Genomic DNA, 16,008 nt, shown 5'->3' on the forward strand with positions numbered 1-16,008 from the left:
CTTACATTTTTGTTACGTGTAAAAAGGAATCACTTTGTCATCTAAACTAGTAGCCTCACTTTTTCTCTTTTGGCTTTCCCACCATACGTCTCTTATCATTTATCAAGTACCTTTAATTCTAAGACTGACTGCTTCTCCTTCTCTTTACCCCTTATCATCTCTCACGGGCACCTAACTGAGATAGCTTTCTATCTAACTGCTCTGTTAGCTCCCTTTTTCCTGTTTTATATACACTCTAGTCTGACAGATGGTCCTAAAATACAAATCTCATTATATTATTCTCTCTTTTTTAAAATCAATTAATAAGTTTATTAGCCATAGAAAAAAATCTGACCGTCAAAGTCAATTCTTGTTAAGTTTCCAGTAAAACAATAAGCTTACAGAAAATGTCTTTCTCCTGAACAGAAAAATCACTACACTTGTGGTCCAAGATATGTTGGGTTTTTTCCTTCTTCTTCAGATGACAGATGGGTGTAGCCGAATCTACGAAAGCGTGTACTTGCCCCAAATGTGCAACATAAATACAAAAGCGATGAACAGAAGACTCATAACCAATATTGGAACGGGGCCAACTTTGAGCACTGGTGAATCTTCTGTGTAGAATCGCCACATTACCCCGGTCCCTGCTGAGGTCGTGCGGCCTGCACTCCGTGTCCCACCGCTGGCATTTTTCCTCTGCCGGACAGTGGATCCCGCCGCCCGGGCGGCCACTGCTTTGCTGGGAGAGCACCCTGAGGAGCCCACGTTAGTGCCACTGGGGGTCGGACCCGGCATGCTGGAGGTTGGAGGACGGCAGGGGCTAATGCAGACAGCCAAAAAGTTGCAGAGCACTCCAAAGACCGGCTACTGGAGAGTCTACTCATTCTATTATTCTCTTGCTAAAGTTTCAGCAGTTACTCCTCTTTGCCAAACAGAGAATAAGATTCCTTAAGATTGTAGAGAAATATGTTTACAACTGTTTTATTTACATATCTACATAGTTATCTAATCTTTCTGTATTCATCATGTATATTGTTTTCTATGATTTTTGTCTTGCGGTGTGTTGTATTTTTCTTTAAATATTTATTAAAAGCCCTACTTTTAGGACTTTATGAGAAGTTGAAAACCAGTGGATTTATTTTAGTTAGAGAGAGCAAAGATCAGAATGTAACTTATAAGAACATAATGCAAGGAAGACTGCAGTAGGAATTTGAAAAATGAACTGAAATCTGGGGATAGAAACTGAAAAACAGCTGGATTCATTCATTGGTTACTGGTCAGTCATGAGGATCTGAGCGTGAGAAGGACAGGAGGAAAGAAAGTGTGATATGGAACATGTCTCATTCACATGAGATGTGACTTTACCTGCGCTAGCATGATTCATCTTATCTGGCTGGACTCTTAGCATAACTCTCACATTGGACAAGTGAGAGGGCAGAATGAGCAAAAAGACTTTTGGAATGCTTTTTAAAAGTGAATATGAAGAACTGAGTAAAAAAATGAAAATGCAGAAAACCGTCACAGAAATAAGTAAAACCACTTGTATTTAACTTAGGTATAGTATAAAAGAATGTTTCTAAAATATGCTGGCAACTTTTGGTCAATAGCTATTTGAACAATTTCCTTGATTTAGTTTTACACTATTAATTTGTTAGAAAACACTTTATAAAATTTTTAGGAATGTGTAAAATCTAAAGTAAATACTTCTCCTTTTCTACTTTGAAGTCCTATTTTATGCTGAGCACTCACTATATGGAGCCCTGTGGAAATAAATAAACACAAGATAATCCCTACCTTCAAAGGAAATTACAAACTAGTTGAAGGTTTATAACAAGCAAACAGAAATGTAGAATTTAGTCAATTGAGTAGAAAATTTAGGCTCCAAACACTTTCACCTTAAAGGTGTATAACCAAAGCATGAAGAAAGGGATATTGAATTTGTTTTGCTTAATTTATTGGTCACCTACTCGAACTGAAGGCCCCAAAACACTAAACAAAATGAAAGTATTCATGGGAAATATTCAACATGCAAAACATACGTGCTTGCCAGGAAACCAAACAACCCACATAGCCAATAAAAGTGAAGGCTCTTACTTTATACAATAAATGCCTCCATACTCAAACTGTGTCAAGGTGAGAGCATTTTACAGCCGTAGAACTTCTTTTTAGGTAGATTTTTCTGCCATCTCAAAATTACACATCATTACCTAGAAAATCTCACCCAAGCTTCTTAAATAATGAAGGGAATGAACTAGAATGTTATTATTTTTAATTTTTAGGAAAGAAGATGGTCCCCTAAGCAAACAGCTACTTTGTAGCACTTAGAATTTTTAAAAGACCACTTTCATAACTATGGGAACATTCTTGTTCATGCAGCCTAATTAGGAAGATTAAAATTCAAGAGATCGTAGTTTTAGAACTCAAGCAAACACAGATACATATTTGGTTTAGGACTCTTTAGTGAAATAGCTGTTCTTTAAAATTAAAAATAATTTAAGGTGTTCCCCTACTATGAAGCTGTAAATATACATTTGCCAGTTTTGCAGTCCTGTAATGAAACAAAACTTATGCAAAAATTCAAATTTTGAATTTATTTGTTTTCTCATATACAGTATAATCAGGGCCATCACTCATTGGCTTGAAGAAAAATTACTAATACTTTGAGTACAAGTTTATTTTCTCCTTTGTCCTTTTTTTTTTCCTTATGCTTAAAGGGATTGTCAATTTTTTTAACTCTCTCTAACATTTGAAAAGTTATCCTATGGTAGACAGAAATAATGAGAGATTAACACAGAGTAAAAAGCACTTATTGGGAAATTAATTTTATGAAAAGTAATAGAGATTTAAATTTAGAGAGAGGCATGTTGGTAATGAAATTCCCAAAATAAAATTTGCCACTATATAAAAGGGTCATACAATATGTGCCCTGGATCCTTTAGTATGGGCTGGATCCAGTGACTTGCATCCAACCAATACAGTACAAGAGTACTTCATGGTGGGACAATTTGGCAAACACCACCTTAACCAAGTGAAAAAAGGTTAATTATTCCCAGTAATAATTCATGCTTATGTCATGTACTCATTGATACCTGATGAGAAACTGTGAAATTCTTCCCTCAAATCTATATTCTCAGGCTAATTATTTGGAAAACATCACACAAACCCAAACTGAGAGGCATTCTACAAAACACTGACCACTTTTCAAAATTGTTAAGGTCATGGAAAATAAGGAAAGACTGAGAAATCATCATGGATTGCAGAAGACTAGGAGACTAGACGTCTAAATGCAATGTGGTAGCTTGGATTTGATCCTGGAACAGCAAAAGGGCGTGAGTGGAAAAACTGGTAGAATCTTGGCCAAGTCTGTAGTTTAGTTAATAGCAATGTACCAAACTTTTAACAAATGAACTGTTGCATAAGATATGAAATTTAGGGAAAGGTAGGTAAAGAATATATGGAAACTCCCTGTACAAACTTACAACCTTTCTGCAAATCCAAAATCCACCTCCCACAAATCCAAAATCCACCTCCCACAATTGATCTCTCTCTCTCTCTCTCTCTCTCTCTCTCTCTCTCTCTCTCACACACGCACACACACACACACACATACACACACACCATGCCATACCACACCACAATTAGGACTTAACTACAATTTTAAAAAGGATAAGGAAGCCCTATTACAGTTAGTAGACCCTTCTCATTTTCAAATAAAATACAGCATTTTACTAGTTTCTTAGTATTTGAACCTGGGTTTGATGTTTGAATATCTGTAAAATTTTAATTACATTAGGAATTTAAATAACCCAATAAGAGTTTTAGATTTACTTTTATGTGTGCAGAAAGACAATGGGGTGTGAATCATGAAAATAATGTTACTCACTTGTTTTTGTTATTCATTGAACTCTGGCAAGGCATCAAGGAACATTTGAAAGCATTAAATTTAAACATAAACTGACACCCAGAAACTTTATTATCAGACCTGTAACCAATGGACCATAATTCCTGGGCCATAATTCCTTCACCCACACCACATGTACCTGGGCCATAATTCCTTCACCCACACCTTGGAGCGTACCAACCCACTCCTACAATTACACAGGGCATGTGAGATATTGAGTGGAGATGATATCTCTATGGTAGAATTTTGATGAGTGAATGAAGTTGCAAAAATAGATTTCTAAATCAGAAACCTACTAATTGGCTACAGATTGTGCAGATTTTTCTACCATGATTTGGAGCATTCTTAATGGACATTTGATTATTCTTTTTGCAAAGTAACTTAGTTTAATTGCTGGGATTACTAGAGTTGTGGATTATATATAATAGCAAAAATAACTGCAAGATTCAAGGTAGATTTAGAAGACAGTCTCTGAGATGACATTCAGTGGTCCCATTATGATCCTTTCATGTAATTCCCAGGAAATGTGTGGAATTCATTTAGTGACTCTTTTCCTGCTAGTGAACAGAATACAGAAAAAATGATGGGATGTTACTTCTTAGGTTGGATTACAGAAGATAGTGGTTTCTATTTTGAGAAAGCTTAGGTTTTCTCATTTTTTCTTGAGTCACTTACAGCTGAAGGGAAGGAACTGCAAGTTACAATGCAGCCCTATGGAGAGACCCACATGGCAAGGGACTAAAACCTGTAATAACCATGTGCGTGAGCTTGAAAGTGGATCCACCCCCTCCACCCTCCAACCCAATGTATTGTGATTGCAGTCCATAGGAAATCTTATGTCAGAGCCATCTAGCCAAGCCATTCCTGAATTTATCATCTGTTGAGATAATAAATGCTTGTTATTTTTAAGCTGCTAAATTTTGGATAGTTGGTACATAGTAATAGATTACTGGTAATGTTGATCCAATATGGGGAATTTATGTAATGATTAAGGTGTTAGGATTGTCTATTTTAATGCCTTTTATAAAAATTGGTTGTGGTTTAGTATAAATAATTCATTAAATTTTTTTTGAGAATAATTGTTTATAATTTTCTTGATAACTTAAAAATATATTTTGGAGACCCTCATTTTCTTACTTGCTTTTGTTATATTTAAGGCCATGTTTGGGATGAAATTAAAACTGGGGATAGAAACCGAGCTTCAGTTTTATTCTCTATGATTGTTAAGATGCTTTCATACCATGAAAACATGCCTTTATACCATATTTTTTTTCAGTTTCACCTGATTTATATTCATTTAAAAATATTGCAGGACAACACATAGAAGTGTTTCCATTTGTAAAAATAACACATGAATGCCTTGACCATAACAGAAGCTCATGTGATACATGGTTTTTGTTTTAATTCTTATCATCAAATCATCTTTTTAAATAAACAAAAATTTTAAGTCTTATTATTTGCTGTCACTTTTATATTTCAAATATCCTTCTACTACTTATATGTCATATTTATATCCATATCTATTAAATGCATACAAACATGTGTATATGTATTTAAATATATACATATGTGTGGAGTACATTTACAAGTAATGCATACATGTATAATTAACTCTTCATCTTCCTATTTGTAACGTAATAAAGATGGAAAAAAATCAAGCTCAATTTTTATTGTGATTCTAAGTCAGAGGTACCTATTGAGATCTAGAAATTTTCTCCAATAATACATATTCAGTGGGAAAAGTGTGATTAAACAAAATTCCTCAGATGATCAGTTTCATATTCAGAAGTGTAGTTCCAAGGAATTTTTTGTTTTCTGTGTGAACTCAAAGATTTTTAAGAGTTATAGTCTTCAAAAAGTATATCCTAAGAATTTTTCCCTCCCTCCCTTCCTTCCTTCCTTCATTTCTTCCCTTCCTTCCTTTCCTTGGCTGGTCTCCAACCAGGGTCCTCCTGATCTCCAACTTCCAAGTAGTTAATATTACAATCATGAGACATGGGCCCCCGGTTTCCTAGGAATTATTCTTATGGAAGAGTTATGATGCAATATACTACAGACTTGAAACATGGATTCTTTCTTCAGATGAGTCACAAAGGCAGTAGAAGGGACGGAGAATAAATAAATGACTACAACTTTGTACCTCATGTATAGCATGTTTCAATTTATGGTTCATAAGAAGAGTGACTCAGATCTGCTTGCTCAGATAGTTGCCTTGGTCGGTGAAGCATGAACATATTTGGCCCTGTCATCACATTTTCACTAGATTGCTATAATTTTGTCATTTTTTTCTTTCATTTTGAGACACTGACCATTATTAATTCCAGAATGATCAACAACTGAAACACAAGAAAGAAAATTTTAAGCAGAGGCATTATGATGATGGAAACAGAAAATGAGCTCATTGTAAGTGAAATGTTATTTGAATCTAGGAAAAATTCGGATGGATGAAATGCATCATTCTTCATGTGACAAATGTTATCTATGCAATCAGGGATGAGAAATAATTACAGATTAAATAAAAATATTTACTATGGCCTGGAAGATGGGCATCCTTATGGGATGCCTGTTGACTCAATGCTATCTCATGTGCTATTAAATGAATGCATAAATAAACTAAAGGACATTTTTTGACTTATGGTTCTGGATTTATGCTGGGAAGTCCAACAGCGAGGAGCTCACATTTGGGCAGGGTCTTGGTGCTGCAATATTCCATGGTGTCAGGCAAGAGTATCAGAGATCAAAGCCACAGCCTCAAGCCATTTAAAAAAAAATTATATCATTGCTGTACTGGAGGTACATTGTGACATTTGCAAAAGTGCTTACAATGTATCTTAGTTAAATTCATCCCTTCCACCATTCTCCTTTATCCTCCTTCCCCCCCATTCTTAGAATGGTTTCAATAGGTCTCATTTTTCCAGTTTCATCCATGAATACATAATATTTACACCATATTCACCCTCCTACGCTCTTTCTTTATATCCTGCCCCCTCCCACTGGTGCCACCCCCTAGAGGAGACCTGATTTTTTACAACTGCCTAATCCATTATGAGGGCACAGCCTTCATGAGCTCAGCACCTCTCATTAGGTCACCCTTCTCAACTCGGTTGCATTGAAGATTAATATTCCAATACATGTTGTTGTGGTGAAAGCATCCACACCACAGCAGAGGCACGGATCAGGGCAACCATATTTTATACAGACGAAACTAGCTCCTTTGGGGGAAAGTATGGCTAAAGATAACATATCAGCAAGAGGAAGAAGAGTGTTTTAAAGCCTCTAAGGACACAAATGAGCACACACTCTTTTAATGAAGATGCAAATGGAGTTTGCGAGCCAAAACCCCTCTTAGTCATTCTACTTGTAAGCACCAAAGAGCCCTACTCTGTAAGTAAAAGATATGCACTAGTTTCTGAGAAATGTTCCTAATTTAGAGCAAACAGGAAGCATCCTTACACTACCTTCCCACCGGGGCACGGCAGTCCCACTGAAGCCCCATCTATGTCTGGAACTCCATCCCTGCCCAGTAGTCTCTTCTTCTTGCAAACGTTGCCCTGTTTCCATTCCCTAAGTCTCTGGGTATGGCCTCTGTGTATCCTTGCGGCTACACGCGACCTTCACTATAAATTCCATTATCTGTTACGCTTCACCTTGTCTTCTAGTTTTACCCTTCCAGTTTCTTTAGTTGCAGATCCCTTGACCATATATTTTAAAATAATAGGACACATTGGAGGAGGATGGACACGATGCTTTCTGTTATCCACTAGATCATAAAAAAGTCCACTAGATAAAAACATACTCTGCATAGTTGAAGTAATGAATTCTACAAGTCACTAAGGTTTGTAAGAAGCAATAATGACCCATGCCATATACATTAAATGTTTGCCATATATTTTCTAGAGAGATATATGTAAACAATATTTTTATTGTTTTATAAAACTATATAATGGTGTGCCTGTTAGAATCTCAGTTTACAATTTAACTGGTCACATGTACATTATTTATGAACATGAAGCATGAAGATAAAATGCAAAAGCCATAGAGTACTCCTTTAAACTCACAAACAGATGTGAAATTGTTTAATTTATGAGTAGCCTGGAAATGGTGGGTATTTGTCATACTCCTTATAAGGTTTCCAGCCCCAGTATTAAAGAGCTGTGTAAACCTTCTTCATTTTTACCAGCAAAAATAATTTCATCCTTTGCTAAAATTTAGTCAGTTTGAGAGTGAAACAGAGCAGCTGTTCCCATAGTGTAACTTTGCTTGCTTTTTTGGTCGAGGATGGAACAGAGAGAATGGCCTGAGCTGTGAAGTAAGAATGATTCCATACTTGGGACTTAACTATCACAAGGATTTCTTGATAACACAAGAATAATTTCATTTACTCACACTAAATGTTTTCAAGCATCCAATGTTGAGTCCTATTAAAATTTCTAAGAATAATAATAAGCATCCCAAGATTTGGCTAATAATCCTTATGAAGGAAACAAGGAAAATCCAAGTCATGGGAGGGAAAACCCAAGAGTCTTGGTAACTTTCATATGCATACATTCTTACACTCTCTATATTCCCATCTCTATTCTGTGATCTCCAATTCCCTGTGTCTCCTCAACTCAGGGAGTCCATTCAGAAAGCGCATCCCCCACACACATCTTTCTGTGCTGCTCTGGAAATGCTCTCAGGGCAGTGAACCCAACTACACAGGGATCAGTCGTTTTATTTCCCTTCTCTCAGGAATCACTCCTGTTTGCCTAATGTTCTGTGCTTTCTAAACTGTTCTTGCATATATTTTATGGTTGATTCAGTGAGGAGAGTAAATCTAATCTCTCCTTTTCATGTTGGTCAGACGTGGAAATCTTTGTTTTAATTAATTGAATGGAATTTCCTGATTTGTACTAGTTCTAAATCAATAACCCATTTAAAAATTTTAATTTTGGAATGTGACAGAAATGTTAGTCGTTTTCTTTTATCCATAAATATTCAGATGTTCTAGCATCACTAGTTAAAAAGATGGGTTTTTTCTCATTGAATTTACTTGATACCTTGACAAAAAATCAACTGACCATAATATGTGGGTGGGTTTAGCTCTTTAATAATTATTCTGTTCCATTGACCTATTAATTTGGGTATTCTTCACTTTCTATCAGTGTATTTTAGTTTTTAATGTAGAGTCTTACATATATTTTGTTAGATTTGTTCTTAGATATTTGAGGGATTTAATACTATAATAAATAGCATTTTGTAAAATTTCATTTTTCTAATTGTTGTTAGTACATGAAAGTACATTTCATTTAGGTCTAGCAGCAATTTAGTAGGTTATATGGGCTTTTCTACATACCTAATCATGCCACCAATGCATAATGAGATTGAGATTTTGTGTCTTTCTATTTCATAGTTCTGCCTTTTATTTATTTGAAAATAATGTAAATATTTCTTTCCTGTCCAAATTTTAAAAACAGATTTAATATTTCCCCATTGAGTATGACATTAGCTATATGTAGGCTTTTGATATCTAAACTGTATTAAATTGAAAAGTTTTTTTCTGGTGTGCTAAAAGTTTATCATGGACAAGTGTTAAATTTTTTCATGCATTTTTTTCCTGCATCTATGAAAGTAATATTTTGTATAAGTTGGTAAATCATGCTTAAATTTTGCATATTAGACTCACACTGCATTCATGGGCTGTGTATTACATTATATTTATTACTGTTGTTTACTTTTTTGTGTTGCTGCATTTGATGAACTATTAATTGTTAAATAGTTTGTAGGGTTTTCTTCTGGTGACTTTCCCTGCTTCTTGTATCAGAGTAATACTAATGTCCTAAAATGAGTTGGGAAATATATTTGCTTTATTGTTTGAGAGGGTTTGTATAGGATTTGTGTTATTTCTTTCTTGAACATGTAACAATTTTGTAAGTGAAAATTTCTGAGCCTAGCTGCTCATTGTGCTACAGTTTTAATTACAAATTTAATTTTTTTAATAGATAACATATTTGTCTAGTTTTAAATGTTTTCCTCTGTATTAGGTCTTTCTTTAGTTTGTTTCTTTCAAGGAACTTTTAAATTTTTTCTAAGATTTCAAATGTATATACTAGGCTCTGTATTGATAATTCTTGATTTTCTCAGATAGTTCTGGTATCTCTACTGCTAAGTTGAAGGTTTAGTCAATTTGTTTTTCAATAAAATAACAATTGATTTTCTTCATTTTCTGTTATTTTGCATGTTTTTATATTTTTACGTGAGGATATTCCAATAGTAAGATAAAGCCATAGTATATGCAATCCACTTACAATTATAAGACTAGGATATGTTTAAATGTGAAATTGGACTTTTGTTTGTGTCCTGTGACACCAGTCCCTTAAATATAGTGATCAAAATTTGCATCTTAGTCATTTTTGGTATGTTTTCCACTGATTTTTATTATTTTCTTTTTTGTACTTGCATTTAATTTGCTCTTCTTTCCTAGGTTCATAAATAGAAGCTTGAATCATTGCCTTCTTTTTTTTTTAATTGTGATTATTTAAATTATAAATCTTTCTTTAAGAACCACTTTTGCTTAAATATTTTGGATATCTTCCAAATCTAGATGATTTATTATTATTTATTTCTAATTTAATATTTGTGTGGCTGAAAAATGTACTCTATATAAATTTAATCTTTTTATATTTGATATTTATTTTATGCCTAACATATAACCTATTATCAAAATTCATGTACAGTTGAAAGTGGTATATGTTAAGTAAAATGCTGAAGTGTCAATAAATTCAGGTAGATAGGTAGAATTCAAGCCTTCTATTAGGTACATGTCCACTTGAAATTATTATGCAGGACTGGGGCATGACCCATGTGGTAGAGAGCCTGCCTAGCAAGTGCAAGACCCTGAATTCAAACCCCAGTACCTCCCCACAAAAAAAAAATAGAATTACTATGTTTTCTAGAAGGGTTCATTTATTGACTGTTTTGATTACCCTTGTTACATCTTTGTCTCCACTTCTCCTTGTCTTGAAGTATTTTTTGCAGACATAATAAAGCCACATTAAATTTATTTACACATTAAGTGCTTCACACTTTCATGTGTATCTTTTCTTATAAATTACCTTGTACCTTTTACTATCTTTTCTTTTATCATATGTTTCTATTAAATGGAACTAGAGGACTTTGTTTTGTTTTGCTCTGCTTTTCAGTCCAGCCTGACAATCTGAGGATCGTCATATTAGACCATTTACAATTAATGTAATTATTGACAATGGGGATAAATACACAAAGCTACTTGCAGTTTATCCAGATGTTTTTAAGTTTGTACTCCCTTTCTAGCCTTGATTTGGTTGAATCAAATAGTTTTCACTTTCTCAATTTAAATTTTCATTTTATTTCTAGTTGCCTTTTATCTATACATGTGTGTGCTATTGTTGTTGTATGCATTTGATTAATGTTTATGCTGAATTACAGAGTAATATGTGTCTACATCTTTTTTTTTTCAGTACTATGGATTGAACTCAGGGCCTCCTGCATGCTAGACAATCATTCTGCCTCTTGAGCCCCTCCACTAGACCCACAGTAATATATGTCTTTGTTGCATTTTATCTCCAAATAACTGCATACTTCCTTATAAATTCCACAATATTATCACTTTGTGCAAAATTCATCATATTTTATTTGTACATATGTTATAAACTCCAAATATGTTACTATTTTTTATTTAAACAGTGAAAGTTTTAAAAGATAAACAGGTACAGATATGTAGATATTTTAAGAAAGGCACTTTATATTATACCCAAATATTCTTTTCTGATTTTTTGTTTGTACTACTCTTCATTCCTTAACTAAAATACAGATTTTTTTATATGAAGGTTGGTTTTCTTTTTTGAATGTAGGATGCTAGGTTAACTTTTTTCTTTTAATACTTTAAATGTTCAATTCCCTCTATTTTTTCCTAGAATATTTTTGTCTGGTGGGAAGACAGAAATTGTCACTATTGTTATGTTCTTATCTGCACAATGCGTGTTTTTTTCATACTGCTATTTTTTCCAGTGTTGATGATTGACCCAGGTTATCGCACATGGCAGGCAAGTGCTCTACCACTGAGCTAAGTCCCCAGGCCTCTCAGATTGCTTTTAAGATCTGTTGAGTGTTGGTTTTCAGCATTTTGCATATGAAATGCCTATGCATGACTTATGTTTTTATTTATTCTGCCCTGGTTTATTGATACTCTGATCTACAGGATGACTGTTTTCTTACATTTTAGAAAGTTTTGATCTAATTTTTTTAAGTGTTTCTTCTGTTTGTTTCTTTCTTTCTAGAACCCTATTATATGAATTCTGACTATTTGCTTATCTAAGATATGAATGTTCTGGTTTTTCTTTCTTGCTTTCTTCTTTTATTAACCTTTATGTTTCAGTTTGTATGTATTCTATTGTCTTGACTTCAAATGAACTTATGTTTTCCTCTGTGCCCAGTTGTTAAGACTATATAATAAATTCTTCATTTTTGTTAACAAGAGTTTACATTTTATCATTCCCTTTTAGCTCTTTATCAAAGTTGCTATTTCTTCATTAAAATTCCTCTTCACACATGTAGTCCATTTTTTCTACTAGATCTGTTAGTGTTTTCATTATACTTACTTATAATCTGTCTCTGATTAATCTGTCATTTGTAAACTGGCATGATTCCAGACATATTCTTGTGTTTTACTTCAATATTACATATAGCTTTTAAATTATGGGGATTCTGTCTCTAGTGTACAGTTCAGCCTACAAGCTCTTCAGGATACTACTAGCTTTTTGTATTACAGGTGATCTTCTCTTCCCTTGCACTCTGCCCTCAGGTTTGTGGGGAATAGAAGGTAGTCACATTGAACTCTGTGAGGCTGGGATGACTTGTAATTCTCTCAGCTTCTCGTTTTCATCTTCTGAAGTGGTCTGACTTAAGTTTTAGGTGTCTCCCACACTTCAGAAGGACACCTTTCAACCCTGCTGCCAGCTTTTAGTGTATTATATGTGGAGATGTGAGAAAGAGATGTTGGGTGCAGATTTGCTCCTGGCTGAGTTTCCTTGGAATTGTCACCCATTTGTCAATCTGCCCATGACTGTTAGAAGTTCACTGATGTCTTGAAGAGTCTCTTCTTATCTCTTTCAATGGCAAATGCCTGCTCCTTCCACTCCACCAGAGACTGTATAAGATTTGTGACTTTTTAGAATTTAGTTCAATTAGAATTCTTTGCCTTCTTGGCTCTCTAGTGGATAAAACAAATTGATTACTTAAAAGTTTTGACAGCTTGTCTTGGTTATCATGACAAAAGCAAAAGTCACTTTTGAATGTAATATCAAAATCAAAAAATATTCCCTAATACATAGTTTTAAGAATAGGGTTGTGAGTTTGAGATCAGCCTTGCTACACAGTGAGACTCTAATCTCAAAATAATAAAAAGCATTGTTATTAAAAATAGATGTTTTGCCCAATCCTGTATGAAAGTCTATTTTTGCATCAAATTTGTCAGAGCAGAAAGAAGGTATCTGCCTATAATCTAGGACAAGAAAAGTGAAGAAATTGGTTTTCCTGGTACAGGGGAAATGGGAGATAAAGATGAAAAAGTAATCTGGTCCAAGTGAGAAGCTCAATCAAAAGCAGATTTTCTTAATCTAGATACACATTTATTATAAGATCAACTTATTGGGCTAGGAACAGTGGTTAATACCTGTAATCCCAGCTATCTGAGTGAGCAGAGATTTGGGAGGTTTGTGTTTCTAGGTCTGCCCTTGGCTAAAATAACAGTTAGCAAGACCCCATTTCGAGCCACAAGTTTGGAGTGGTAGTATGTGCCTGTTATCTCAACTACTGAGACCGTAGGTAGAGGATCATGGTCTGATTCTGGCCCCAGTTAAAAATGTGAGACTTATCTAAAAATTAACTAAAGGTAAAAAGGACTGGGAACATGGCTCAAATGCTAGAGCACCTGCCTAGCATGGACAAAGTCCTGAGTTCAAACCTCAGTACCATCAAAGGAAAAAGCATAGATAAAATTATTTATTATTTAATAAATGGTTCAGCAAATGCTAACTGAGGTATGGAATTTTGTTAGAGGAATAGGCATAAAAAACATACTTTCTACACATGCTATAACAGAGTGGTCAATGAATGTTAGCTTCTCATTTGACTACTAATATTGCTTCCCAGGACATCCAGATAGCTTCTGGAGAACTCACTGACCCACTTTTTTGACTGAACATTAAGTCATGTTGGTGATGGTTGAGCAAACATAGTGTTCTGGATCTTGGTTTAGGTGAAGTTCTGGGATATGAGCAGAATTGGACAGATGACCATAGTTCCCAGGGGCTGGATGAAAGAAAGTCCTCAGAGATACAGTGTCATATTTGTAGTGCATCAAGGTAAGAAAAAGAAGAAAATTACTCAGAATTTTTAAGGAGGAGAAAAATACAACTTACACAATTTTAAAGAACTTGACCAGATCCACCAGGCATGATGGTTTGTGTTCAAATGGAGATTATTTTGTCCAACTAATATAATATTTCAAATCAATTTAAAAAAGTACTGATCATCTAGCAATGCCAAAATTCTACTGGGCACTGGGGATATAGAAATAAAGAATAGAAAGTTCTTGTTTTCAGGAATCTCATAAATTAATAGAACAAATAAATATATACATACATAAATTATAAGTAAATGCATAAATAAACACAATGTTTGATCAGATTTTCTTAGGGAGCAATCCTACAGTTGACCTCACTATATGTATATATTTCAATTTGATGACACCATTAATGAATGATTTGATAAATTTATTATGTCACCAATCCTTTATTCAATATCCAATATGTCCTTGTAAAGCACTATCAACGTCATACTACTCCTTAATCCAAGTCTGTTGCAGACTTCTAACTTTCCATTTCCCTTTTGGGAAAAGAACATGCCAACCACTTGATGGAAATACTGTAATCTATTTGGAAGCAATATTTTTTAGAGTAATAATTGTGTTTTATGGAAGGAATTTATTCCTAGTTATGTGGGTTTGATTAGTATGAATCAATAAGCTTTAACTTGATTACTATAGAAAAATTATCAAGTTTCCAAGTGAGCTTAATTGAAAGTAACTTTTAAAGAAATGGTCCCCTTCTAGGTGTTGATACTGTGTGCTCAAACCTACATAATCCACCCAAACTTTTACTTCCATATATCATGGACACTTTCATATCTCACATTAGTCACAGCATTCACTTGCAACTTAATTTAATTTATTTGTTGAAATAGGTGTTTTGTGAAATATAAAATGTGTATTATCTGGCTGACATGTATTGTCTTTTTATTAGAAAAATTAAAAATAATTGATGACTCACTGAATTTTATTTTTACTAGTTGATCATGGGGAGTATATTTAATTTCACAGTGAATTTGTACTTAGATAAGATTTAAAATATGTGTTGAAAAAGGAAAGTTTTGGAACTTCTTAAATAATAAATTGGTTTGCCCTATTTTTAAAAAATCATGAAATAAATTTTATGAGGAAACAAAGGAAAAACACCCACATTCTACACAGACTTGGGATAGAAGAACAGAAAGAAAAACAGAAAGTACTTTATCTTTTGAATATGTAAATAATAACCTAAATGACTGATAACAGCCAGAAGCTGGAGCTACTGACTTTTCAAAATGTACTTCTTTTGATTTCAGAGCAATGTGAGAAGGTCAGATCTGATCATTCTCACTGACTGCAAAGTAATAGAAGCCTGCCTCTAATTGTGGGATTAAACGAACATTTATCCAGTAACTACAGATGAAAAGAAAGATTAGTTTTTGTTTTACAAAGATAATTTTTTTTATCAAAGGTGGTAAAGGAATTGAGAGGAAAATGGCAAATTTCTTTTGTTTTTTATTTATGCAAACTGGTATATTAAATAGTATATATTGTTACATAATTATAATTACATAAACTCTGTAATAACTATATTGCACATTATAATACGTAATATATATGAACTCAATTATTTAGATTTTACCTTGGCTTTGATGTACTTTTTGATTACATAATTTAAAAGAAGCCTACTTTTTATTACTGATAGAAAGCAAATATCAAGGGAATTTTTCATCACTTTACTCTTTATAGTGCCACTAAAACC

At 33.9% G+C, this 16,008-nt stretch overlaps 1 long non-coding RNA gene and 1 pseudogene across 2 annotated transcripts in view; one reads left to right on the forward strand and one right to left on the reverse strand.

The window, feature by feature from the left end:
• LOC141424812 (uncharacterized) overlaps nt 1–16,008 on the forward strand; it is a 102,523-nt gene that overhangs the window by 8,083 nt on the left and 78,432 nt on the right. The gene's annotated exons all lie outside the window — the stretch shown is intronic.
• LOC109701452 (protein transport protein Sec61 subunit beta pseudogene) lies at nt 296–852 on the reverse strand (annotated as a pseudogene).

The sequence above is a fragment of the Castor canadensis genome, chromosome 1 (genome assembly GCF_047511655.1).
Source record: "Castor canadensis chromosome 1, mCasCan1.hap1v2, whole genome shotgun sequence".
NCBI lineage: Eukaryota > Metazoa > Chordata > Mammalia > Rodentia > Castoridae > Castor > Castor canadensis.